At 41.2% G+C, this 27,523-nt stretch overlaps 1 protein-coding gene across 3 annotated transcripts in view; it reads left to right on the top strand.

Annotated features, from left to right (window-relative positions):
* The window catches only part of TCF20 (transcription factor 20), a 2,163,179-nt gene that overhangs the window by 743,418 nt on the left and 1,392,238 nt on the right, over positions 1-27,523 (top strand). For all 3 annotated transcript variants that reach the window (XM_044074720.1, XM_044074711.1, XM_044074667.1), the window contains exon 4: positions 21,912-22,091. The gene's annotated coding sequence lies outside the window, so the exon portion shown is untranslated. The remainder of the gene's footprint in view (positions 1-21,911; positions 22,092-27,523) is intronic.

The raw sequence follows: 27,523 nt of genomic DNA, 5'->3' as shown, positions 1-27,523 counted from the left end.
AATTATTTTCCATTTTGACTTCAGCAGCGATAATTATCTTGAGCCATGGTTTGCAGTGCCGGGTGGTTAGCCCTGCTGTGGTATTTTGTCAGTATCACTCAGTCGCCCCTATGTCCAATTTAGAGTGTCTTTGGAATGTGGGAAGAAACCGGACCACCCGGAGGATACTCAAATAACCACAGGGGAGGACATGCAGACTCCTCACAGAAGGCCCTCCAATCAACACTCAAACTGGAGAACCTCTTGGTGTGAGGCGACAACTCTAACCGCTGCACCACCACAGCATGCATATAAGATTAGTCAATGTGGTGCGATATATAATCTGTCAACAGGGACGTCTCTTGGAGCAGAGGATGTCTGTGGAAGTTAGGTGAGAAGAAATTTATAAAGGTCTGGAAGACTTTAACAATATTTTAAGGGGAATACAAACATCTTTGAAAAAAAGCTGTTGTGGCTGTATTACCCAAAGAGGGTAGATACAGATGCCCTTCAGATCTGGCTTCATATAGATCCATTTTGGTTTTAAACCATAATTGTAAGGTGTTTGTGTTCACTATCTAAGAGAATGGCACAAATTATACCAAATTAAGATGGGAGTCCACATGGTTGTGTGTGAGGGTGGGTGGCATATATTTGATAACATTAAAAGAACGATGATAATGCAGAGGGAATGCAAGTGTAAGAAATCACCACTACTAAACTAGAATTCGAGGCACAGTGTAAAAAACACTTGTAAATGATGAAAACACTGTGGCAAGGACAAACGCACCGGACAGCCAAGTAATATGAAAACTTTTAATTTCTAGGTTAAACGTTAAACAATCCACCACGTTTTTTGTCAACAACCTGCAAGACTTCGTCTGACAAATCACTATTGAATTAACACTCTTTTATATACTGACACAATTTGAATCACCCAGTGAAATCCATTAAAACCAATTCTCATGAAGGTATATACAGAAACTCTCATCCAGACAAATAGAATGGAATACATTTGAAATGCATCGCTAATTTGCAAATACATATTAAAAATATATGTATTTGCAAATTAGCGATGCATTTCAAATGTATTCCATTCTATTTGTCTGGATGAGAGTTACTGTATATACCTTCATGAGAATTGGTTTTAATGGATTTCATTGGGTGATTCAAATTGTGTCAGTATATAAAAGTGCGTTAATTCAATTGTGATTTGTCTGACGAAGTCTTGCAGGTTGTTGACGAAAAACGTGGTAAATCACCACTACTGTTGGTCACTCTTGAGAGAGGATTCAGTAGAATTATTTGGGATTTTATGAGTAGAAACAATGGTAGCATTTGCTTTCTTTGATAAAATAACTGGGTTAAAGAGAAGAATATGTGAATGGTCAGAGGCAAGAATTGAGGTGGGAAGGCTTCTCTCTGACTACCTGCATTTTAACAGCGGATTCCAGCATGGATTCCATTTTCCCCCCTCAGTCATTTACTCTATATTTAGAACCACTAGCAAACAAAATAGGGAATTACCAGATTCAGAAATATATCTTGTGTGATAATCAGGCAAAATTATATTTGCAGGTATAATTGTGTACTTGATAAATCTAGAAAAATTATATTTTAGTGGTGTGAAACATTCTGAAACAGTCTTTGGATGTAAAACAGATTATCAAACAAACACTGCAGTGGCTAACTGCATTCTCACATGAATTAGTTCAGTAATACTCAGTGAAATAACATGAAGTGTTTAAGTGTATTGATTAAAAGGGATTCTACTGCATCAGCTAATGGTATATGGGAAGAGTATAAACAAAAGGTAATTCAGACATTGAGTAAATTGGAAGCTCTTTATTGTGGATACAGATAGCAAGATGCAAGCAATGCAAACGCTTTAGTCCCTTTAGTCTTGTACAAATCAGGTGTAATTGTTATTAACCAGAGAAGTTGTGGATTGCAGTCCTGTTGAATTTTATATTGGAGTGGAAGAAGGCAAATGTGTTGTAGCTCTGAAATATTTCTTCAAATCAGGTAATCCTAGACCACATTTTTCTATGGTTAGGATCAACGTATCCCATTTAACTGCTGCCCCTTTTCTCTCCCAAATAAAGTAAATCAATTCTTGAATAATTGTATTCTACATCTTATCTGGTTGATAAAAATATGCCTGACCTGTATATAAAACTAAAGGGACAGGGAACATTTTCATAACTTGTTTCCTACTATCCATGTTTCCAGCTTATCAGTTCCGTATACTGGTGTTGCTGAACCAGTTTCTGTAGCTACAATCCTGTCTTCATTAATTTTATATTCTGGAAAGACTTGAAGCAGTCTCAAAATGTTCCACGATGCCAGTATGTCCTTTCATGGATTTTTCAAGTGCAAAGCAGTATCTTTTGCAAGTAAAATAATTTTTCGTGATTGCCATGTCATTTATAAATTTCATTGCCAATAGCTCTTAAATGTCATGCAGATAACCAAGCAGAAAGAGGACCCCCATATCTTGCTCCTTTGTTCAAACACATTTTGCTGGAGAGTAGCTTTTCCACCATAATTCTTGCCTTTGACTCTTCATATATCCTCTTAATGAACTCTGTTATTCTGTCAGAGAATTTAAATGCTGCCATTGCCCTATTCATAAAATACCAGATGACTTCATTGAATGCTTTCTCTGCATCAGGACCCACCAACAGTAGTGGCATTTTCTTGCATTCAGCTTCCCTTTGGATCATCATGTTTACATTGTCAAATGTTTGCTTCCCCTCCATAAAACCACATTGATCCATACCTATCAATTTTGGCAACACCTTTGCCATTTTCTTCGCTAGTATAGGCATAAACACCATGGAATGTGTCCATATGAAGCTGGGGCTGAAAGGTATTTATAATATGTTTGCTTTTTTAGTAGCAAATAATATTGTTTTTGTATGAGAGGAAAAAAATGCATAGCCTTTCCATTAAGGTTTTCTGTGCATTCTTAAGTTATTGCATTGTAAACGCTGGTTTTATTTAATCAAAAATTGTTTTGCATTTTGGTCTGTTGAGCTGAAGCATTAACATCATTCAGTATAATGTGTATACCTGGTATCTTCGTGTTACTGTTTGCCAACATGATTTATCATTGTCTTGTAGTTTGTGTTTTCATCTTGGGCCTTGAGTTACTGTTGTCATTATCTGAAAATTATGTAGAAAGTTTTTCAGTTTTGAGTAAGGGGTTTGAAATGTCGGGCTTCGAGTTATGTTCAAATAAGTAGAATTCTTTCCTCCAATTAATCTGTCAAAGGTTGAACTGCTGTATTGCTCATTGTGAGAGCTACTAAAACCTTGGGGCTCTTTGGAGTCCTCTCTTTAGTCTATTTCACCACGAGTAAAAGCCAAACAGCTTCAACAGGCAGTTCTCCAGCAGTCACCCAAACACTATTTCATTCATCACTGAGTACATTCTGGCTATGAACAAACTTTTAATAATTTTTTTTGTTCTCTCCATGGCAAGAACAGCTTGCAAAATAATGAAACCATCATCTTGTCTTTGAAGACTGTCCTAGTAGATGTTATAAATCTGTTGATGTAATTTTAAAAATATTATAAATATTATTTTAGATTTAAAAGTGCTGAAACATCTTCCTGTTATGTTTACATTCACTACCACCTCTGTGAAAATAGGTATTCTAGGTGCAATTGTAATTTTGTAACTTATTTGCAGTTCTCTGTTAACATCCCAACATAAAAGCAAACTTCAGCTGATGTAAAAGTGCTCCATCACAATGTTGCAGCATGTGCCAGTTTGAATTCTCTTAGGAGTAGGTGTTCATTTGTAACTGACCCCTTCTTTTTCAATGGCTTAATTTATTTCCCATACCAGTGCACACCTCATTCATTATTTTGAGTCCTAGTGTCCAGTATAGTGTTGGACTGAAATAGAACAGCAGAGGATTTCTAAGTATGACTGGAGGATTTTCAAGTTTAGCAGGATAGTATCAATCTTCATCTATCTGGTAACACAGGGATATCCAACTTTTCCCTGTTGGTGAACTGCACGGGCTGTCTTGTGTGTGCTAGAGGATTTCAAATTGTGATCACCCTACCCTTGTCCCAACCTCTCCCCATTCTATAATACAGGGAACGATTTTACATAAAAATGTTTACAAGGAAAGGAAATTGAAACTAACTTATTGGCACTTTAAGTGGATACCTTCTCATTAAGAGTAAAAGGGCTTTGTGATGTCTTTTAAGGTTTGAGCGATGGCTTAAGCAAGAGTCACAAATCTATGTATATGAAAATAATTAAAAAATATTGCATTTTTGTGCTATAAGAAGACTGAGTACGTGTGGTAACATCTTAGGGATGGGTTATCTGTGCTACTGTGAAAACAGTACACCGGGGGAGTAGAAACTAAAGTCATGCCAACTGAGTTATCAGAATAAAATGAAAATTTTCACATCTTAAAAAGTAGTTTCACCAGATTGGGTTTATGAAACAATATCTCCTGGGTAATAATGTATGGAAGTCCCTATTCCATGTTTTTGTCACGGTTGCTTAATGCATTCCTATTCTCTAAAGATCAACATATCTTAGTAAGCAAGGTTTCATATTGTGATTGTGAGACAAAACTAACAATTGGCAGATTCACGTTATTATTCAAATACCTGCTTATCTGCATGTTTTGTATCTGGGTAGGACATGCGAAAGGGCTGCACCAAGGACACCAGAGGGCTAAATAGTCTCCCCAGATGTGCCAACCCTAATGTAGTAGCACTGACAAATTGGTGTTTGCTGATGTTTTCACATGACTGTATTCTAGTTTGTCTTGCTAGCTAAGTGCTATGTCTGTTGATGTGTATGGGAAAACCAAACAGAGGAAGGACTGCATTAATAGTTTGCTTAACAGCAGGATGCTTATAAATGTATTAGGCTACAGTCTGGGTGTGTTGAATGTTTGTGAGAACTGTGAGCAGTAGCAATACAAGGAAATTTATTTATTTTTTAGTTACCATGTTTCTCCACTCCCCCTCAAAGTTCACCCTCCCAGTCTCCATCAGCCAATCAAATCTCCACCCCTCCACTTTTAAGCTCTTGCATAATATTTCATATCACACCTCTGATAACACCTCCTCTGTTAGTACTTTCCACACCCCCTCTACCTACTCCCTCTTACATCACTTCACCCACCTGCTGCACACAATCACAACTCAACCTACTTAGCTTAAATCACTCTCTACATTTTTAACTCACCTCACTTCCCCTTATCTCTCGTGTTTAACTCAGTCATATCACCACACCACTATACTAGGGTTAAGAATACTTAACACTCCACTTCTATCTTCCTAACCTTCTGTACAACGATCTCCATCTCACATCTCCCATAATAATAGAACCATCGCCATCCTACCTCTCCTATAATAAGCACTTGACAGCTAGATCACATTGCTTTCTCCTTCACACCCCATAGTCAGCAACTCTCTAACTCATCTCACAATTTATCTTTCATACTATCCTTCACCTACTTTCACCAATCTACCCCTTAATTAACTTGTCTCCTTTCAAAATCATACTAGCTGTCCTCTATATGTCTACTATTTTTCTCTTACATAACCTGTCCTAATACAAGACTAATCTTATACCCATTTGCCATTCCCCTACATTCATCTACTCCATTCCTTCCCCTAGTCCATCCACTCATTTCCAGCAATATCTTCTACTCACCTCATCCAACTTCCTCTTCTCAAAATTATACTCCCTCCTCACAGCCTCCCCCAAAAGCAAAGAAAAATTCTACCTCTATCCCTCCTCTCCACTCTATCTATTCTGTCGATTCTTCTGTTAGATGGCATTCATCCCAACCCCAGACCTCAGTCATACCCATGCTAACGTTAAACTCGCAAACTGAACTACCCCTAGCCATCCCAAAAATCAATTAGCACTGTTCTCCATAAACATCAGAAGTGTACTTAATGAAGTCATTGAATTCATGCCTGGTTGCACCTGTGCTCTCCTGATATCCTCAAACTCACTGAAACATGGCTAAAACCCCACGTTCCTGACAAAGACTTCCTACCCCCTGGCTATAACATTCTATGTCTGATGAACTCACAAAAAAGGTAGTGGAGTTGCTATTATGTTCTGTAATCATTTAACTGTAACCCCCCCAACCATCCTCATCCCCTCATTCTCTCTTGCTGAACTACTGCTGTCCTGCTGCAAAATTACCGAACACAAGTGAGGTACCATTGCTGCAATATAGATACCCCTGGGAGGTAATATCCCTGTATAGAGAACATTCTCTCTTGGCTTGCACAATACTCACCTAATGAGACTACTATCTTCGGTGATGTTTACATCAATTGACTATCTTTATCCTCCAACTATCCTAGCACACACATTAATCTTCATGGTTTCTCCCAATTAATCTCCACTCCCTTCTCACACTTGCAAACCCACAAATACGTCTTCACTCCTTGACTGGATACTTGTCTCAAATCCTCAAAAGGACCACTTCCCCATAACTCTCCCAGACTATCTAAATGACCACTGTCCTGTCAAGGTTCTCACTTTCTGTCCTCACTAAAACTGTCCCTATAGGTACATAGTGTTGCAAGTTCACCAGTTTTCACTGACATCTTAACCAACCATCTCTCATCTGTAAACTGGACACCTCAAATGTGTACCTCTAGATGAAGCTGTCCTTAAATTCAATTCTGTATTCCTCGATATTCTCAACTCCCTTGCCCCCCTGTGCCCAGTTAGAGTAAAATCATTCCTATCCTCCTGGCCTACTTAAACCACATGCACCCTAATGCAACAGAGACAAAGCTTGGAAAGTCTCGTCTAAAACAAAACTCCCTTCCCATCTCTAACACTACAAAGAACTATCCAATCTTATAAAAAAACACATAATCAGCAATGAGAAAAACTTCTATAACAATCCTCCCTCCTCACGCTCCACTAACCCCAAAGAAATTTTGGCACTCTTTATCAAGCACATTTTTCACCCAGGTAACTCCTGCCCCCAATCCATGTCCCAACAACTCTCATCTAGAAATACCATCTAACTTTAATTGTTACTTCTTTGAAACCATCAGCAAACTGTCTCTGCAAACTAACTCCAGTACCAGTTTTATCGTTACTCCCAACCCATCCTCATCTCCCCTATTGCACTCAGACCTTCTAATGAAACCAGTCTCAACCAACTACAGTAGAGTCGATTATCCGAAATGTCAATTATTCGAATGCAGCCTTCCAAAGTTTTTGGATAGAAAAAATGAAAGTCTTTACATGTAAACGCTATACATATTTGCTTGTGTGCGTTTCTGAGCTTGTAGCCCACTCATGTGTGAAAAATATTCTATCTGATGATGCAAATCTTTATTCATTCCTTACTGTTAGGAATTCGGTTCCGTCCTTGGAACTGATACGGCTGTTACCAAGCTCGTGCCAGCCAAAAACTCTCTGCTAAGACTTACCCATAATGCCCCTCTCATAGTCTCTCCAGATCTCGTTTGCCACGTTCCTCGTCAGACGTGCCAAGCCTTCTCTCAGCTAAGTGTTAACTTTTTGTGTTTTTCTCTATTCTAGTGTGTCTTTTTCTCTCTCTACTTTATTCTTTTCTGACTAAGCCCTACCCACTACCTTTGGTAGTTCTTCGTACCATCGTTGGTATTAGGCCCTCTCTTACCTGTGGTATTTCTTAGTACCATTGTCGGTACTCTTTCCTCTTATCTGGAAAAAAAAAAAGTGCTTTCTCTTGTTGTTTTGTTGTGTGGTTAGTGTGGTATACTCTCTATTATGGCGGCTAAGGCCAAGCTTGGTTTCAAACAATATGACAAGTGTTGGGCGTAAGTTGCCCAATTCTGATGGTCATGCCCGGTGAGTTTACTGTTTGGGCGTTGACGACCTTAATGTTTCTTGCGATATTTGTTCTAGCTTCAGCAACTGTACATTGGCTGAATGCAAGAACTAACTTATCCTTAAGGGTATGTTAAAATCACCCTTTGCAGAGGCTCTTTCTGGGACGGAGGTCTCACCACCTTCTAAGCTTAAAGACTTTAAAAGACATACGGAGAAACGGAGTCTTTCGCTTCCAACATCCCTGTCGTCCTTGGAACAAAGTAGACACTGGGCTTCCCCCGAGCTTTTGGCGCAGACGACTTCGGCACCAGGGTCCTTGTCTTCTTCCCTTGGTGCCGCCTTTGATTTTGCCTCAGAATCTTTCCACTGTACTGACCTTGGCACCATCTCCCATGGTGCCGACCTTGTTTGTGACAAAGGGCCAGACTATTGTGCCTGCATCGACACCTTCCCCGGCCATGGTGCCGATTTCTTACACAGCTCCTCTTGTAATGACTCCTTCGGTTCCAAAGTTCGAACACTTTCCAAGAACTACATATTCTGCTTCTTACGATCCCTTTTTGGGACAGCAATTTAGTCCCTTTCTTGAGAGACCAGACTCCCCATCGGCAACATCCTTCAGGTCCACCAGGAGTCTTTGGAACGGGGTGTAGTGAGGGTTGTGGACCAGCTTCTGGCAGCTAGAGGATCAACCACCCAGACCAGTTCTTCCCTCCCCCTTGGTGCGGAAGCTTTCACTGTGTATTCTTTTGTCTATCCTCCTCCGACCTCCACCGGGTTTCGGAGACTTTGGTACCGAAGGCCTTCCCAGTACTTTCTATCTTGGCGCCGACAGTGGAGGCTTCCCTGTCTGCACCGATTACTTTTGGCTGGCTCCACGGCTCCTTTGGAACTGGGGCACCCTTGGAGCAGTGATTGGGATGTCAGCACTGTGGCATTTAGTTTGGCGCCAAATTTTTTCTGTGGCACTGTCTACTGCCACGGCTCTCCCGGCAGCTGCCGGTCCTGTCGGAGCTCTTCACCTGGAGGCGGGCTCCTTGGGGCGGGGTGTGACCCTCATAGCGAGGTTGTCTTTCACGGTTCCGGGCTTCCATCCCTCCTCTGGTGGGCCTGCTTTCCAGGTGATGGCGAGAGTCCTTGCTTCAACAGGCTCACAGTTGACACCACTGGCATCGGAACCAGAACCCCCTCTAGCTTGCAGCTGTCACCCTCCTACTCTGGAATCTCGAGCACGGGAGCCACAAGACTTGCCCTCCAAGGGAACCCTCTCTCTGGAGTAATCCTTAGAAGATCCCACTGGGGAGCCACCTCGTAAGAAACTTTGCAAGAGGAAGCATCTTGATTCCCCTGAGGAATCCATCACTGAAGACACTGATTGCGATGAGGGAGAAGGATCCCCATGGTCTCCGCCGGAAGACATCTCATTTAGACATTCTCGAGATCGTCAAGCAGAGGGGAGACTGGAAGCCCTCCAACCCTTCGGAGGAATCTGTGCTCTTGCAGGCTTTTCCTGCTCTGTCATCTACTTCCTGGGTGACCCCACCTGCAGATGAGCTCATTCGACTTATTGTGCAGCATGCCTGGAAGGCCCCGGACAACATAGAACCCATCCCCCGGAGGCAGGATAAAATTTTATCCACCCCAGAAGACCAGCCCAATTGGTCCAAACAACTGGTAGTCAGTTCCATGGTCGTGGTGGCGGCCACCAAGAAGGAACTCTTGGAAGATAGTTCCACTGTTCATCCCCCAAACTGGGGGAGTCTGGCTGTGGACAGACTGGGGAAGCGGACCTACGCTTCAGCGATCTTTGTCATCCAGTCGGTGAATTACCTGGCACACTTTACTCGCCTCCAGAGAGACCTAATTTCTGAAATGTCTGCCTCTTTGGTGGAGGTACTGCCTAAGGAGGTGCATGATACTGTTGCCTTTTGACGAGTCTTCCCTTTTTGGTCCCAACGGAAGAGAGACACTTTCACATAGTGAGACAGAAGGAAAGACCTTGTCTGCTGTGGGCATACATTTTTTCACCCCCCAGAGGTCCTACTCCAGGAATCAGAGGGGAGGAAAGTTGTGGTTCAAGAAGTCCAAGGATCTTTTCGTGATGCTTGTGACGAGCAATCCCCCCAGGGCAGAGGGGGCAACTCATTTTGAAGATGCCCCTTTCAGGACAGAGGCATAATCAGGGCACTAGAGATTCCTTGCTTGGCAGACCCTCCCAGCGCTCCTGAACAGAGGCCCGATTGCTTTCCTGTGGAAGCAGTCAGGGGTCGATTGTCCCTGCACCTACAGGCCTGGCAACCCATAACAGATGCGTGGGTGCAGAGGATAATATCCAGAGGCTATCCTATCCCTTTCGACCTCACCCCCAGACCTGTGAAACTAATCCCTGACGTCCCACCCAGTCAGAGGGAAGTTGCAGCCTTAAAAATGGAAAAGCTGTTAAGAAAGTGTCATCCAGCCCGTCCCACCCAGACCAAAGAGGATCCTGCTTTTACTCAGTTATTTTTAGTGCCAGTATAGACAGGGGACTGGAGACCAATCCTGGATCTCAGTTTACTAAATAAATTCATCAATCCCCAAAAATTCCAGATGGTCACGGTACAGTCCATTTTTCCCTTTCTGGGGAAGGACAACTGGATGTGCTCTATAGACCTCCAGGATGCGTATTACCACATAAAGATGGACAAATGCTCCCGGAGTTTTCTCCGCTTCTGGCTGGGAGCCAATCATTACCAGTTCAGGATACTGCCCTTTGGCCTCTCGACAGCCCCCAGAGTGCTTACCAAATGCATGGCAGTCGTAGTAGCTCATCTCCGACTACAAGGATTCAAGGTGTTTCCATATCTAGACTGGCTCCTTACCGCCACGTCCAGGAATCTTCTCATTCTCAGTCTCTTACACTCAAGGCCTTGGTCTTTGCCTAGGTATCACGATCAACGTGGACAAATCGCATGTCTCCATCAAGAACACTGGAATTCATTGGTGCGATCTTCGACACAATGTCCCGTCAATCTTCCCTTCCTCCTTACAGGCTTTCAAAAATAAGAAACCAGATTCAAGTCCTCCTCCCGCAGACATTTGTACTAGCATGCAGTGTACTACAACTATTGGGCTCTATGGCAGCAGCCATTATCTTGGTACCACTAGCGAGGTTGCACATGAGACTATTGCAGTGGCTCCTCTCATCACAATGGTCGATCTTAACCCACTCACTCGACCACATGATACGCCTTACAAATCTTTGCCAGCAGCAAATGCTTTGGTGGATGAAGCCAGAATCAAATCTTTGGTGTCGACCATTCTGTCTCCCCCAGCCCAGGGCCACGGTGACCACTGACGCTTCCCTGTTAGGGTGGGGGGCATTTCCAGGGAAAGACAGTCCAAGGCACCTGGTCCCCCATGGAGGCCAATTTGCGCATCAATGTCCTGGAATTAAGGTCAGTTCTCTTAGCGTTGCAAGCATTCCACATATCCCTTCCTTCTGGGACCATTGCAATTCAATTGGACAACATATCAGTCGTCTGGTGTATCAGCAAACAAGGCGGAACCATGTCTTACCCCTGTGTCGGGAAGCCATGGGAATTTGGCATTGGGTGATGGCTTCCAACCGCTTTCTCATAGCAACGCACATTCCCGGGGGTGCCAGTCTTATTGCGGACAATCTGAGCAGGAACATTCTGATGCCTCACGAGTGGTCCCTCAATCCTGTAATAGCGGATCAGATCTTCCGCCCTTGTGCAGGCCTTGCTGCGACCTGTTTGCTTCTCCCCTAAACAACAAATGCAGAAGCTGTTTTGCCCTGATACCCCCTCAGGGGGAGTCACCGAGGGATGCTCTGACACACGATTGGCCACCGGGTCTGCTGTATGCCTTTCCCTTGTTTCCCCTCATCCTGAAATTCTTCCAGAAAGCTCAAAGGTTGAGAAGCAAAGTGATCCTCATTGCCCCTTATTGGCCCCGTCAAATCTGGTTCCCTTTCCTATGGCCTCACCTGATTCACAGCCTGTGGATCCTGGATCAATCCCAAGGTTTGTGCTCTCCTCAGGGACTGATTCACCCCAATCTCCATAGCCTCAAGCTCACAGCTTGGTTTCTGCACTTCTGATGATTGCCAGGCTACCTGATATTTCATCCCTTGTTCACGAGATTCTTCTGGCTTCGCCCAAACCTTCCACCAGAAAAATTTATTCTAATAAGTGGACTAGGTTCTCTAGATGGGCCAAAGAACATAACATAGATCCGTTTTCTATGCCTATTCAGAAGACCCTACAGTACCTGACTACCCTTTTGCACGCAAGAGCTTTGGCATCGACAATTACAGTGCATTTACCAGCTATTTCAAATTTTCACATTGGAATTGACAATTCTTCTGTTATGTCACATCGACTGTGCAAGACCTTCATGAAAGGGGTATTGCATATTAAACCTCCGGTCAAGCCTCCTATAGAGCCATGGGACTTGGCTTTGGTGCTTCAGTCGTTAGCAAGTTCTCTCTTCGAGCCTTCTAACTCCTGTGATATAAAATTTTTATCTTGGAAAACTCTGCTTCTAGTAGCCCTTACCTCAGTGAGAAGAGTATCTGAATTGCAGGCCTTGAGTGTCAAGAAACCTTACTTGATTTTCATAGGGAAAGAGTGTCCATACGTACTGACCCCTCCTTTTTGCCCAAGGTCATTTCTGTTTTTTCCATTAATCTATTGACCTGTCTCTCTTCTTTTCTCACCATTCAAGTAGAGGGGAATACCTTCTGCATACCCTCGCTGTTCATAGGCAACTTCATTTCTACTTGGACAAAACTAAATCTTTCAGGAAAACGGATCAATTGTGTGTGGTCTTTGCAGGACCCAGATTGAGTAAGCCCATTTCCAAAATGACTTTATCCTCCTGGCTCAGAAACACCATTACTTTCATCTACCATCAGAATAAAGTGTCCTTGCCTTCCAAAATAAAGGCCCACTACTAGATTGATGGCTACGTCAGTGGCTTTTCATTCCAGAGCATCTATGGATGATATCTGCACAGCAGACATTTCGGCAAGACCTCATACCTTTATCACTCATTACAAATTGGATCTGGCGTCCAGGGGACAAGCATCTTTTGGTTCTAGGGTGCTCAGGAATGTCCTTCCTTAGGGCCACCCAGGACTCGTGTAGCTGGGGACTCGGTCCTAATAGTAAGGAATGAATAAAGCTTTACATCATCAGATAAAGAAATTGTCTTACCATAACGTTCCATCTGTGTTGTAGATTTTTATTCATTTGTTACTTCCCGCCCTCCTTCCCCCTGCCTGGACTCCTGGTGGACTTTAGGATTTCCTTTTGGTTAAGGTATCTGCTCAGTCAGAGCCTCCTACTATCACTTCTGTACTATAATGGCGGGCAAACTCGATCTGAAGAAACTTTGAGGGGGCATTGTGGGTACGTCTTAACTGAGAGTTTTTGGCTGACACTAGCGTGTAATGGCTGTGTCGGTTCTGAGGATGGAATGAAGTCCTAACAGTAATGAATGAATAAAGATCTACAACACAGATGGAACATTGTGGTAAGACATAACTTCTTTTTATTGTCCACTGGAATCACTGAATGATTGAAAAGTGTATTTCCTGCATGCAGAAAAATCAAGAATTTTAGAAGTTTGTTATCTGGTTCAATGTATATTCCATTATCCAAACAGTTTGATTATCTTAACTACCCTAGGTCCCAATCAGTTTGGATAATCGGGTGTCCACTGAATATCAAATAATTGCTCAGCAAACGAAAACCTTGCTCTCTCTGTGTGGATACCCTACCAGCACTGTTCCTTCAGATGGCAGCAAGCTTGATTGCCCTCTCCATCTCCATTCTCATCAGAGTCCATTGCAGAATCCAAAGTCCCCTCAATCTGGAAAAAATTCTACACAGTACCCATTCACAAGGGAGGCAGCTCCTTTGAACTCACCAGCTTCAGGCCTATTGCTCTTGTATCTCTTTTCAAAATCTTAGAGAAATGTGTTTAAAAACAATTCCTCCACTACTTCTTAGAAGACAGCTTGCTCACTCCCACTCAACATGGTTTTTATCCTTCCTGAATACTATATCCCAAGCCAGAGATGATAAACTCTTCTCATCCTATTCCAGACCTATGTAAAACTTTTGACACTTTCCCACCCACTTCTGCTTGCTAAACTCTCTGAACTTAATCTGTCCACATCTATCATGTCCTGGTTTAGTAGCTACCTCTCAGTGACGCCAGTCAGTTAAGTGGCTCTCTGCAACATCTCCTGCCCTCCCTATCAAGATGGGCATACCTCAAGGATCTATTCTTGGCTCTCTACTGTTTATTTGCCAGCCAATTGTACACACCCTGCCCTCCGTCATCTCTCATGCAATATGCAGATGACACAGTCATCACCATAGCTGACTTCCTCTCTGACCTAAATACTCACTCAGAAATCCTTCTTATAGATTGAAAACTGGGTCTCCAAATAACCACTTGATTCTAAATCAAAAAAAAAAAAAACAAGCAAACTTTTGCTTTTCACACTCAAAACCATGAACCATCTCAAACCCTTCTCTCTCACCTCCCGCAACAATACATTTATCTTGGTTGACTCCCTCACCAAGCTTCTGGGGATCATCTTAAATGACAACTCAAATTTGATCTGCATGTCTCCAGTAGCATTAAGAAAACCCACCAAAAACTAGGACTTCTGTGTCGCAACAACAAAATTCTCGTCTACAAATCCAAAATCTCCCAATCCCATGCGTGCCTCCTTCCAAGCCTACTCTATGGCTCACAAATTACATATGACAAAATTGCCAAATTTGGCTCAGGCCAGTCCTACCACTCTCTTGCTCTCAAAAACTTAAACTGGTTAGAATTCCCTCAGCAATTACTCTCTACCCAACTATAGATCATTCATACTGTACTGTACCAACCCTCCTCCTGTCCTGACAATTGCCTCTCTTGTCTCCCTGTATACCCCTCCTAGGTCTACCTGTAGCTCTGACCAAAACTTCCTCCAAGTCTACAAACCCAAAAGCAAAATAAGGCAAAGTATTTAGCTACCTCCCAGCCCTGGCTTGGAACAAACTTCCTTTAGAAATCAGGAATATTAATTATCCACAAAAATTCAAGGTTGCTGTCAAAAACTTTAACAGTTCTTGGATCTGTCACTGCAGTCACCCTCCATGATTGTCTTCTTGGTCTCAGATCCTCCTCTTGAGCCTGTCTGAGTAACCACTCTCCTTGTGTGTTTCTTCTCAAATCCTCTAACACCTAAACCCCCTTCTTCCTCTCATTTCTACCCTCTGGCTGAATTTCAACTCTTCACTACTACACAACTAATGTAAATCCTCAACTATCTCCTACATGAGTTTCTACAAAAATAACCCATTTTCTCCTTCCCTGGCTCTGAGTTCCTCACACACTTTTAATCAATTCTACACCTACAGGGCTTGTACTGATCGATTTCAGTTATATATGCTTGCTTATAATTTCTAATGTAAACATGTTGCATATCTCCTTTTGATTACTTAATGTATATGTGTCATTTACTACATGAGTGTACTCTCTTTAATTCTTTTTTATCTTTTGTATCCTTGTCCTTTTTATACTATGTTTATCACTTGTGGAGCTTTTCTCCCTGGGCCACTGCTGAGAAAGGGCTTCTACCCAGTCGAGCTAACCAGGTCAACAAATGTCAAAAATAAAATTTACATTTTAACATTTATTTATAACAAGAATAATGAAATTGTGCGTGTATTTTTGTATGTTAACTGTCTTATTCAGTGAGATACGTGTGATTTATTTATTTTTTTGTTTTACAGGATTCGTAACATTTTATGTAGATACACACTCTGACATGAACATTGAATGACAGGCATTCACAGAAATGCAGTACCACTTTGCAGTGTTCAAAATATGGTGTGCCTATCGTATGATTGACAGAAACAGTACAAGGGTGTCGGGCACCAGTTTGCATGAGGGCGTTTAAAATGAAATCACTTCACATGTGTCTTTGGACCATGTGGGAATGTAATATAACTGACATTTATCTACAGAGATGGTTATGAAAATTTGCATTCTCATTTAATGAGCGTTCTGTTCTCACAGCCAGCAGCATGAATGGAAAAAGCAGTGCAAGTAGTCATTATTGTAATCAACCCCCTTTTCCCATTTTCTACATGGAGTCAGGGTGTTGTCAAGTGCCACCATCTCTCTTGATTGAGACCCTCTTCTATCTTCTTTGACAGTCACACCTGACTTGTCAGTTTTTCTATCACAGAATCTATCCATCTCTTTGCTGGATGCCCACGTTTTGTCTTGCCTTACTCCTGTTTGTCCCAAATCATCTTCACCAGATTGCCTTCTGCATTTCTACACGTGCTCAAATTACCGTAGTCTGTTCTGTTTGACTCTATGTAATTTGCACTACTTTGGTTTCTGCTTTGACTTCGTCTTCATCTGTCCCACAGTGTGCATCATGCTACCTATTTCAGGCATTTCATGTCCCATCACCTCTAGCTTCCTCAACTGCTCGGTCTTTACTGCCCAGGTTTTTGTACTATACAGTAGTACTGGTCACACCACTGTTTTGTACACCATACGTTTCAGCTTCTTTGGTATTCTTCTGTCATACACTACACCTAACACTCTATGCCAGTTGGCTATATCTCCTCTAATTCTAGCTATGATCTCATTCAGACTTCCCATCTCCTCAACCACCCCTTCCATGTACTTGAAGTTGTTAACCTGTTCCACTATCTTCCCCTCTGTATCAGTCTCATCATCATTTGATTTCCCCCATTTGCTGCCATTATAACTGTATTGTTTGTACTCTGTTTCATCCCATGTGCTTTCAGTTTTGCATTCTGTTTCATAGGTGTGTACTGGGCTAACGGCCCTGGAGCCTTTACAAGCCTCTAACCCATAGGATTATCCTGGCATTATCTGGGTTATGAACCTGTCCCTTCAGCATGTTCTGTTGATTGTGGTAATGAGGTTGAGGTATCTGGAGTGTGTGGTGCGAAGGGATTGGGATTTCTTTAGATGTAGCATTTCTAACAGAGCTGAGTCAGACATGGCTTTGTAAGTCAAGCAGAGATGGCCTCTAAGTAGGCGATATGAGACTGATAATAGTTGGAGTTTTTTCAGTCTGTCCATATAGGACAAGTGTTTAAGGCCTCTTTGTGAGATACTTTTGCGGCCTCTTCAGTTGTTGCAGTTGTCTAGTGAGGTACATGTCAAATAGGGCATTGTACGTGATGATTGGCCTAATGAGGGAAGAGTAGCGGGAGACAATGACCTCTTTCTTCTGGATGCAAAACCCTTAGTAGTGAGATGTGCCACATAGAAGGACTTTCTGACCACAGTGGCATTGTGGTGATCGAGAGAGGTTGCTGTTCCCAGATCTCTTGCAACACCTTCTGTGTTCAGTGGACTACCGTCAGTGTGGTAATTCAAGGGAACTGGGTTTTACCCAAGGGGGATGACTACACATTTTTTGGCATTGAGCTTAAGGCCATGGTTCTGACATCAGTCATTGGTCTCATTGAGGCCTTTTTGTAGGATGTCAACATCACTTGGGGAGTTAATAATCTCTCCCATCTTGCAATAGTCTGCGAACTTTGTCAGCCAGAGTCCCTTCGTGTTGGCCTGGACTTCATAGAAGTAGATACCAAACAGGAGAGGACCCAGGACCGAACCCTGTGTGACTCCACTCGTGACTGGTCAGCAGTCTGACTTGGAGTCAGCTACTTTCACACTGTGGGTTCTGTCTGTGAGCCAGTTTGCAGCCCACCTAGTGATATAGGGGTTGATGCCTAGCTTAGTGAGTTTTTCTGCGATTCCCGAGTGGGGAATGGTATCAAAGGCCTTGACCAGATCAAGGTAGGCTGTATGAACCACCTTACCTTCATCCACAGCTCTGGTGACTGACTCATAGAAGTTGACCAAGTTGAGCAGGCATGATCTACCCTTCACAAAACCAAACTGTGTAGGATCCAGAGTTTGGAGATTCCCTATATCCTTGTTTAGTAGGTCCATGAAGATGCGTGCCATAGCTTTGCATATCAGACTCGTCAGGCTAATCGGGCGGTAATTCCCGGGGTCTGCAGTCCTCTCCTCCATTGTGGAGAGGGATGACTGTAGCAGTGCGCCATTTGGTAGGGACAAAGCCTGAGCTGAGGCTGTGATTGAACAGGGCACACAGGTGAGGTGCCAGTTCACTCTGTAGTTCATGTTGAATACAGCCAGGGATATTGCCAAGTCCCATAGAAGCTGTATTCTTGCCCTTGGATAGTGCTGCTTTACCCTGTGCAGCAGTAATACTGGGTGCTTTGCAATCTACTGGTATTGTGATTGGTCTTTTGAGGGGGGGGGGGGTAAAGTTAGCACTGAATCTGTCGGCCAGTATATTGGCAGTGTCTGTTGGCTCGGTATAGGAGGTACCATTGTGCAGTAGCTCAGAACAAATCGGGTATTGCCGTGGAGATTCTTTACAAAACTATAAAAGGCCTTGTGGTTGTCTTTACTATCTGCTGCAATTCTGTTTTCATAGCTAGCCTTAGAGGATTTGAGTGATCTTTACCTTTTGTTGAAGCTGGTAAAGGAGTTTTTCCATTCTTGGGTCTTCACCTTATTCCACATCAGTTTCCTCCTCCTGTTGTAGAGTTTGTTTATGGCAGGAGACCACCAGATTGGCTTCCTTTTTTTTGAGGAGAACATCTTGGTTCTGTTGGATATGGTGAAATCCATGCATTTGTGTACGTGTTCGTACAGTGCATTGGTGTATGATTCGGCAGCCATGCAACTATTCTCCATTTGCATGGGTGCCATGAAATTAGCCACCTCTGTTTTTAGGAGCCCAGAGTTAGCTTTGGAGAAGTTTTTCATGGTGGTTACCTTTCTGGGGGGGGTGGGGTTGTGGGAGGGATGTGGATTTCCAATTTGATTGGTTTGTGGTCGGAACTAACCAGGCAGGAGTTGACTATTGGTGTAGAGCAACGGTCACCCATGTTAGTAATGACTAGGTCAAGGATGTTGCTACCTCTAGTGGGGCTAAGAACGAGCTGGTCCAGAGCATTGGAATTAATGAATTCCAGAAAGCATTGGGAAAGTGTATTGGTACATGAGTAGTTTTCCCAGTGAATGGAGAGGTATTTGCAGTCGCCCAATATGCGAGTGTTAGGTTGGACCCTAATATTCTCCAGGGTGCTTAGGAAAGTGGAGTGTGAGTCTTGGGACATGGTTGGGGACCTGTAGCAGGCTATGACCTGAATCCCTGTCTTACTCAATGTGAGCTGCACCTGAAGTATCTCAGATGCATTAAGTTGGGCTACCAGTCTGGAGGTGTGCGCATCCTTTATGAATATGGAAACACCACCGCCTTTGTCGCTTCGGTCCCTATCCAATTTCCCTATCCTTTGTTGAAGTTCTTGCTGTGTAATGCCACATCATCTACATAACAGCAGCTTTGTTGATCAGTCACCTCTGACCCATTTGCTGATGCAGTCTGTCACCATTATGAATAGCACAGGGCTCAGAGCTGAAGCTTGATGCATACCCACTCCCATGGGGAACCCCTCTGTGAGACGGAACACTAATTGTACTTGAGTCATTGTGTCCTTGTACATAGCTTACACCAATTCTACCAGTGTTTGTGGGACTTTGTACCATTACTGGACCGCCCAACTCAACTTTCCTGGGATCTTGTCACATGCTTTCTCCAAGTCTATTAATGCCCATTTAGATTCTTTCTTCATCTCTAGCATCTTCTCAATTGTCTCACTGTAGACATTGGATCAGTTGTGCTGCATCCAGATCTGAATCCGAACTGCTCATCTCCCATCTTACTTTTTACTGCTGTGTGTATTCGTCAGTCACTCTGTCCAGAACTTTCATGCAGTGTGGCAGGAGTTTGATACCTCTACTGCCCACAGTTATGGATGTCTCCTTTGTTCTTGTACATGGGCACTAGTATGCTTATTCTCCAGTCATCTTAGATTCACCTCTCTCTCTCCATGTTGCTAAGAGTACCCTCAGCAGCCACTTCTCAAGTTCAACCAGCAGCATTATCACATCTGCCGTGACCTCATTTGATCCTGCTGCATTCCCTGACTTCATTTTCCTCAGTGCTGTTCCTACTTTAAATGTGGGCTCCTCATCTTCTTTCATTCTAGGCTGTGTCTGGAGCAGTACAGATTCTGTGGGGTTTTTCTTCATTCAGAAGCTGCTGGGAATACTCCTTCCATCTGCCTTTGGTGTGCTGTGGACCAGTGAGTAGGTTTTTGCTGACATCCCTTACAAAAGCTATCTTGACCATCTTTCTGTCCTCTCCTTGCAACCTGCTAATTTCTTTTTGCCGTCTACCAAGCCGCTTTCCATAATCGGAATGCCTTTGTTGCCTTGTTCTTTGCTATTGTGACTCCTCTCTTAGCCTCTTTGTTAGTCAACCAGTATTCCTTTATAGCCTGGTCTTTCTGTATCCCACTTTCTCCTGCACTGCTTTTTTTTATGCTTTTCTGGACTTCTGTATTCCATCACCGCCTTTCCTTAAGTACTTTTATTTCCATATCTGGCCTGGCTGCGCAACTGTTCTGTAGTCCTCACACGCTGTTTTGAGGCACCAACATTCTTCCAGTACAACTGTTTCTTCCCTTTCCTGAAGTGCTAGAGCCGTGAGTATTTCTTTGAACTCTTGTGCTTTTCCTTAAGTCAGCTTCCAGCCTTCAGCCTAGTTTTGTTGATCTTGAAGCCTTCTCTGATCTCCGATTCACTGTCCACTGGTTGCCACAGTCAGCTGCAAAGTACGTAACTGCAGTATCTTTGATTAACAGGACTTAAGTAATTTGGTTATGATTATGTTGTCATTACTGAGGATGTATAGCACTCATCGCATACTGTATGGAAAGTATTTTAAAGGAAAGCTGATGTTATTTGTAAGACAAAATTGCCACTGGTATATAACATTTGTCTGTTAGAGTTGAGAGGATATGATACTTTGTATGTACGTCAGCAGGATGATGAGAAATGTGATATTTTTGTATTTCTGTCTGTATATTAGTGTATATACACACACACACACACACACACACACACACACACACACACACACAGTGCTGACTGTGATCTCGTTTTGGAAACTGACATAAGACAGGAAGCCTTGCTGCAGATATTGTTTTGGTAACTAGTGCTTCCCAAGATACTTTTCTTTTGTTTTCAGAAGTGTAGAAAATTTTGCTTAAAATCTAATCTGAATGCCAGTGCTAGTACCATTGTCAAGCTTACGTATGTTGAATACGTATCTCAGTTTTTTTGCATTTCAGAGTAAGCATGCCTGTGCTGTTGTTGAGTATGAGTCAGAGTCTGCATATACTCTGCTTGAAAGTGTTGTTCTGAAGCAATGTCATTAGAAGTTTGTTTTAAGATTATCTGAAAAGACTTTCTGCAGTGTTTTTTTATGCATGAGAGAGATTTGGAATTGCAGTACTGAGAAATCCCTATCAGATGTGTGAGACCTGCTGTTGCAAGTCCCAGAACTTCAGAAGATAAACACAGAATGTCCGTACTGCCATTTTAAAGCATGTTTGCAGTTTTTTGTCCTTGTGTACTGTCATTGAGGAGAACTATGGCCCCATCGCCCTTGCTTCTTATTTTATACTAACTCTGTGATTGCTATATCTTGTTGTAAGGACCGTAGTACTCCAAGAAATCACAGTTTTGGGCTTAATATGCATTTCCCGTTTGAAAATAGATATTCTCTTTTCTGAGGATCACACTTCTGACCTGTGAGATTTCAACAAGTATTTAAAATCACCCTACCACCCTGCCATCTGGACATAGTAATATTCATTGGTAATTCCTTTATTCCATGTTCACCTGCACTTGAAATGTCCAATAGAAAATGAAAGAAAGCAGTGCTGAGTAGCAAAGTGCAAATAAAAAGTATGTCTGCTTGCCTACATGATGATCTATTTTTCAGTACTAGAGCTTTATTTATAAACTGAAGATACGTGCCATTGAAACTAGCTCATTTACTTGTGTGTAGTGATTTAAGTTCACGTGTGTGACTACATTTATTTAACATCTTCCCTCCTAAATGTCTTTTCAGGACTTTGTGATTCTGTTGATTAAACCGTGAAGTTTGGTATAATAAAGCAACCTCAGTGGTGGTTTTCTGGAGACTCATCTCTTCAAAATGGATATATTACTTAGTGCCATGCTGCTCATCTGACCCCTACATACAGACATTTCTGCAGTCCTTGACTGTCAGTTAATTGGAGGTAAAAGGGTAAGCAGTTTTAATTATCTAGTTCCAGTTTTACTGAAATCCTGTACAGTTTAGCAACAGCATTTTGAGAGGCAGTTGGTAAGGTTACACAGATACTGCTTTAATTGAATGATATGTGTAATCATAAAAAGAACTGTCTGATGTTGATCAGGTGATGTCAGAGTACTGTTAGCAGATTTTAAGTTGCTCTGTATCTTTTGACTGGGGTTTTAAAATAAATCATAGAAGAATTCTTGGCTGTTAATGTTTAAAAGCGTTTTGAAAGCAAAACAAATTAATTCATTGCAGAAAGGAGGACTTTGGATATGTTACGTAACTTTTGGCCGTGTCTAGTTTTTAACTGCTGTAGCACTGTAGGTATTAGAAGCCAAAATAGATGCTGGTGATTCAGAAACTTTTAACTGTTTTGAGTGGGATGTAGGTTTGACTGGCTAACCTTGGAAATACTAACCTAGCTGACTGCCAAGTGCATTCTAATGGTAATTCCATTGTCACTGTTGCCTGGAGCACTTTTAATTCGCCCAGAGCAATACTGGCACCATTTCCCTGGTGAGGCTGCTGGCTTTCTGAGAAGATGCAGATGTAATAAATCACAGTTCTGTATAGTATTGAAGATAATTTGCTTAGTGTTATTGAGAGAGAAGGCTTTTTAGATCTAAAATGCGCGTGAAAGGCAATAGTTACACACATGTAGACTGTTTTGAATCCTATGCTTGTCATAGTGAAAAATCCAAGTTAAGAGATAATTTAAACTGTGACTTGATAATGGCATGATGTAAATACAGTGATGTACAAGTTTAACTTAAGGGAGAAATAAAAAATGTAACGGAATGTACTGCTTTGTACCCCCCACCCCAAGCAAACATGCAGTCTTGCAGAATTTTTCGTATGCCAACTAAATGGAAGGGAGATAGAGAATGAAAGGTTCAAACAAAAGTATAAATATTTAGTATTGCAGAGCGGTAGGTTCAAAGACGGTAAGGGGCATATAAAACACGCTAGACTGCGTTTGACCTTATTCTTATTACAAACTATTGAATGTAATCCAGGACTGGAAGATTTTTCCTTACCTCTTCAGTGAAGTCCTGCATCTATCCGTACAACCACAGCATAAAGTGGTCTGTACTGAGCATAGGTAGTATCTATAGCAGATGTGGTGCCTTGTTAATAATTTTATCCAGTGTTGATGGCTTTTAGTTAGACCTGACTAAAGCTGTATGTTTTATTTCTTGTTACTTTCAAGAAAGTTTGATGTGTTGTGCAAAAAGGAATTTTGGAATTGTACACCAATTTCCTTAATGTTGCTTTGGTAAGTGCATGTCATGTTTGAGTTGCCTGTGTAAGGCGTCAGCATAGCTTATTGTAAGACTTTTGGAAACTGTTAAATATGAACAATCCCGTAACAGAACTCAATGAAGGCTGTCCCACAAAGAACGTCACCATCAAACAGACTCTTCAGTCCAGTGTAGTAATTCACGAAGATTTAATAACACATAGCAAGATAAAAATACATAAGTTAAGCGCTTTCATTTCCTCAAACAACGGAAACTTCTTCAGAACAAAGTAATCAATCATCTACCACTCGTATATATTATCTAGTTAATTAGTCTAATCGATCTTTCAATTCACTTCCCAAGCACATTTAAATTTAAAGAAACATTGTGGTGTGATATTACTTAAAAACATAACTTTCACATATTTAACTTATATTAATGTACTAGCTGTACACTTAATAATGTATTACAAGACCATGAAAACCTGTAAAAATAATAATAACTTAACTTGAAATTATATCTACTTCTGACACTTATAATTTAAAATACAAATATACAAAATATTAAACACAAAATAAACATCCAAAAAAATGTCTAATACCATACACTCGTAAATTCACCTGTATGTCAGATGTTTGTTTTAACAACCATGTACATAAAACCACAACACCAAAATAAAATAAAATCAATATAAATATATAATATACAGTGTATAAAATGTATACATAATGTATATAACTACATCATTGGTTAAATAACTCCCTATAGTTTTTGGCCTTATCTTGTATTTTCCTTTTAATTTTATTAGCTCTCAGTTTTAAAGCTGGTAAAAGGGACGTGATCGTTCAACCCAGGGGGGTGTGTTGGAATCCAGTCTCATTTGCCAGATAAGTTCCCTGTAACTGAGCTGGTTTTCCCAATCACCACCTCTACTATTTTTTGGTACCTTTTCCAAAACCCAAAATTTATAAGTGGCCTGTTTACAAGTTAAAGTGTGCCTATAAAGGGCATTAGTTTCCTTTTTCCTAGTAATATCATATTTGTGTTCGTACACCCTCTGACGTAAGTGCCTTTCGGTCTTTCCCACATAATGTGCCCAACATGATAATTAAGGCTATGATTAATAACAATAATGTATTACTTGATGAACTAAGTGGCAAAATAGATAGAATTAATAAGGAGATAACTGAAGATTTACTATTTACAGTAAGGGAACACAAATATAACTACTTCAGGTTGTTTAACGACGTTGACAACATAGTGACAAAGAATTATAAGAGAAAGATGGGTAAATTGGAGAGAGATGATTGGGCTTATGAACACCAACAAGTGTATTTATTAACCTACAACAATAACCATAACAACAATCACAATGGACAAAACAATGGGTTACACTAGGGCGAGATCCCAACATGTTTATTCACACTGGAACCAACGTAACACTAGGTTTAAACAACCTAGACAATATGAATATCTTGATAACAGGGGCGAAATAGACTTGGACACTGGGATTTGTTTAAGGGGGAACAATGAAATTGTTAATGACATCCCTTTAGAACAGGAGGGACCAAGAAGGTCCGAAAGAATACGGAACTTCCACCCGCACCCTACATATGCTCAAGTGATGAACCAACATGCACAGAGATATCAGTAGTTGATTCCCATATTAGTTATGATACACCTTACCATGATGTTAACATGCATAATATTGTGGAAAATGACGACGAGCATTTTGATTTAGACAGTGAACAGTATACGAGTCAAGAGAATGTTATATTGACTGCTTCAGCTAACAGTGAACAATGTCCAGTCCTGTGTTGTGCATTAAATATAGGAGAAAATATGATTGAGGACATTGGGACCCCAGAATTAGACACTTTTACATTTAATAAGGAAAATATAGTTAGTCAACCAGGTAGTGAATTCTTTATTTACAATTATACGGACATAAAAATTGAGAATAGACATTTTTCCCTATTCAAAAAGGGATTTACCTTTGTGCCAACTAGGAGGTTGGACATGGCAGAATTATTTTTAGACATCAAATTGTTCACTAGGAAATTAAATTTGGAATTTTTAGCAAAACAAAACAGTAATGCTAATATTAACATCACTAACAACACTAATGGTTATGTGAATGTTCTAACTAGAAGAAGTACATATAATCCCGCCTTACAGTGTGATATTTACAACTTTGAAAATGTGGTTATCAATGAATTGAAAACATTGGTACATCACAATAGACATTTTAGTGTTAAATCTAATTTGTCAGCAGAAGAAAGCTTAACGTTGGAAGAAATTAGATTTCTACACTCTGATATCAGGATTATGAAGCCTGATAAAGGGGGTCGTGTGGTATTAATGAACAACTGGATGTACACTGCCAAAATGATGGACATTCTAAATGGGTATGGCAGGTACACTATTTCTTCTAGAAATGAATTAAATATAGCCTATCAAAAGATTGATATAGTGATAGAAGACAATTTAACGCAGGGTTTGATTGACGAAAAGCTATATAGATTTTTTAAGGTGGAAAAAACTTTTTTATCCACTATGTTTGGTATCCCTAAGACACACAAAGGTATAGAAAATGTGGCACTGAGACCTATTGTAACATCTGAAGGCTCTAAAACACAACCATTGGCCATATATATAGATTCAAAATTAAAACCTTTTTATAAACTATAAAAGCACATTCTTATTGATTCTTGGGACCTATTAAAGAAATTAAATCAATTGTCTTTTCAATCCCATTATGCATTTTTCACCATAGATGTTAAGGACCTTTTTTCTGTTATTCCGCATAACATAGGACTTGATTGGTTTGAGTATATGTTAATTGAATTAAAATTTTTGTCTAATAATGAATTTAGACTAATTCTTGAGAATATAGAACTGGTCTTAAAAAAATAATTTTATTTATTTCCAAGACGAAATTTACCAACAGGTCGATGGGGTTGCAATGGGGGCAGCTTATGCCCCCATTTTTGCAAACATAGTTATGTTATTTTGGGAATTACATTTTGTTTTCGTCACCTTTCATGACTAATATCAGATATTACGGCTTTTTAGATGACATTTTGATTGTGTGGGGAGGTACACTTGAAGAGGCCCTGGAGGCTTTACAGTATTTTAATGAATCCACCACATTTCTCTGGTTCACACATGAATTTAATATGGATGAAGCACATTTCCTGGATTTAACTATTAAAAAGGACTATAACAGTAGAACATTTATATCTAGTATTTGCAGGAAAGCTCGTTTCTCGAATTCTTATCTTCACTATTGTAGCAACCATCCCCCACTACAGAAGAGGAATATTGTCAAAGGACAGATGGTAAGGGTGGCCCAGATGACAAGAAGATATGAGGAATTGAGTAATGAATTAAATTATGTACAAAAGCTATTTCTGGAAAGAGGTTACCCTAATTCCATCATTTCTCCATTAAAGGAAAAATATTAAAGGGATGGGGGACAAAATATATTCCCTTATTGAATATAGAGACTACAATGGATCACAGTACTTTGGACAACAATTTTGACGATGTTAATCACGTAGTTCCTAGTACACCCTTAGGAACTCCTTTTTTGGTTATGACATACAACGCTAATACCAACTTAGTAAAAAAGGTTATTAATAGGACCTGGGATATGATGTTCTTCATCTCACATTGCTGCAGTCCTTACACTTGGGGTAGTCCGCTGTCCTCGGTCGGCCCGAATATCAAAGTATTAGGCTGACGTCGGTCAAGGCGCTTAAGACTGACATCAGGACGTCAGGGTACAAATGCGCATGACCGACGTCATATCCCCAGTCTTTTTTGCCGCATGGTCCGATGCAGAAGCAGCGTTGCAAGTGCCGTTCGGCGTTCTGAAATTTTTCGAATTCGGAGTTTCAGACCGAGTCAAAGTTGGCTAAGTACCCCGTTGGGGAATATTTTAGTTTTTTCTTGCCTCAGTGGTTTACCGGATGTCAGAAAAAGTGAATAACTGTATTTCTTGTGGGAAGCAGATACTGCATAGAGATTATCATACTTTGTGTATTCCTTGTTTGGGGCCTGAGCACAACGTTGTTGGGTGTCGCTTTGTGCTAGGTTTAATAAGCGCACTATTGCCGAAGGTTAGATTGTGCCAGGTTGGTCTTCGGAAGCGGT

The sequence above is a fragment of the Protopterus annectens genome, chromosome 1.part1, assembly GCF_019279795.1.
Source record: "Protopterus annectens isolate FY-2018-M chromosome 1.part1, PAN1.0, whole genome shotgun sequence".
NCBI classification, from domain to species: Eukaryota; Metazoa; Chordata; order Ceratodontiformes; family Protopteridae; genus Protopterus; species Protopterus annectens.
Note: the sequence above shows the minus strand (reverse complement) of the source record. Positions and strands in the feature narration are given on the sequence as shown.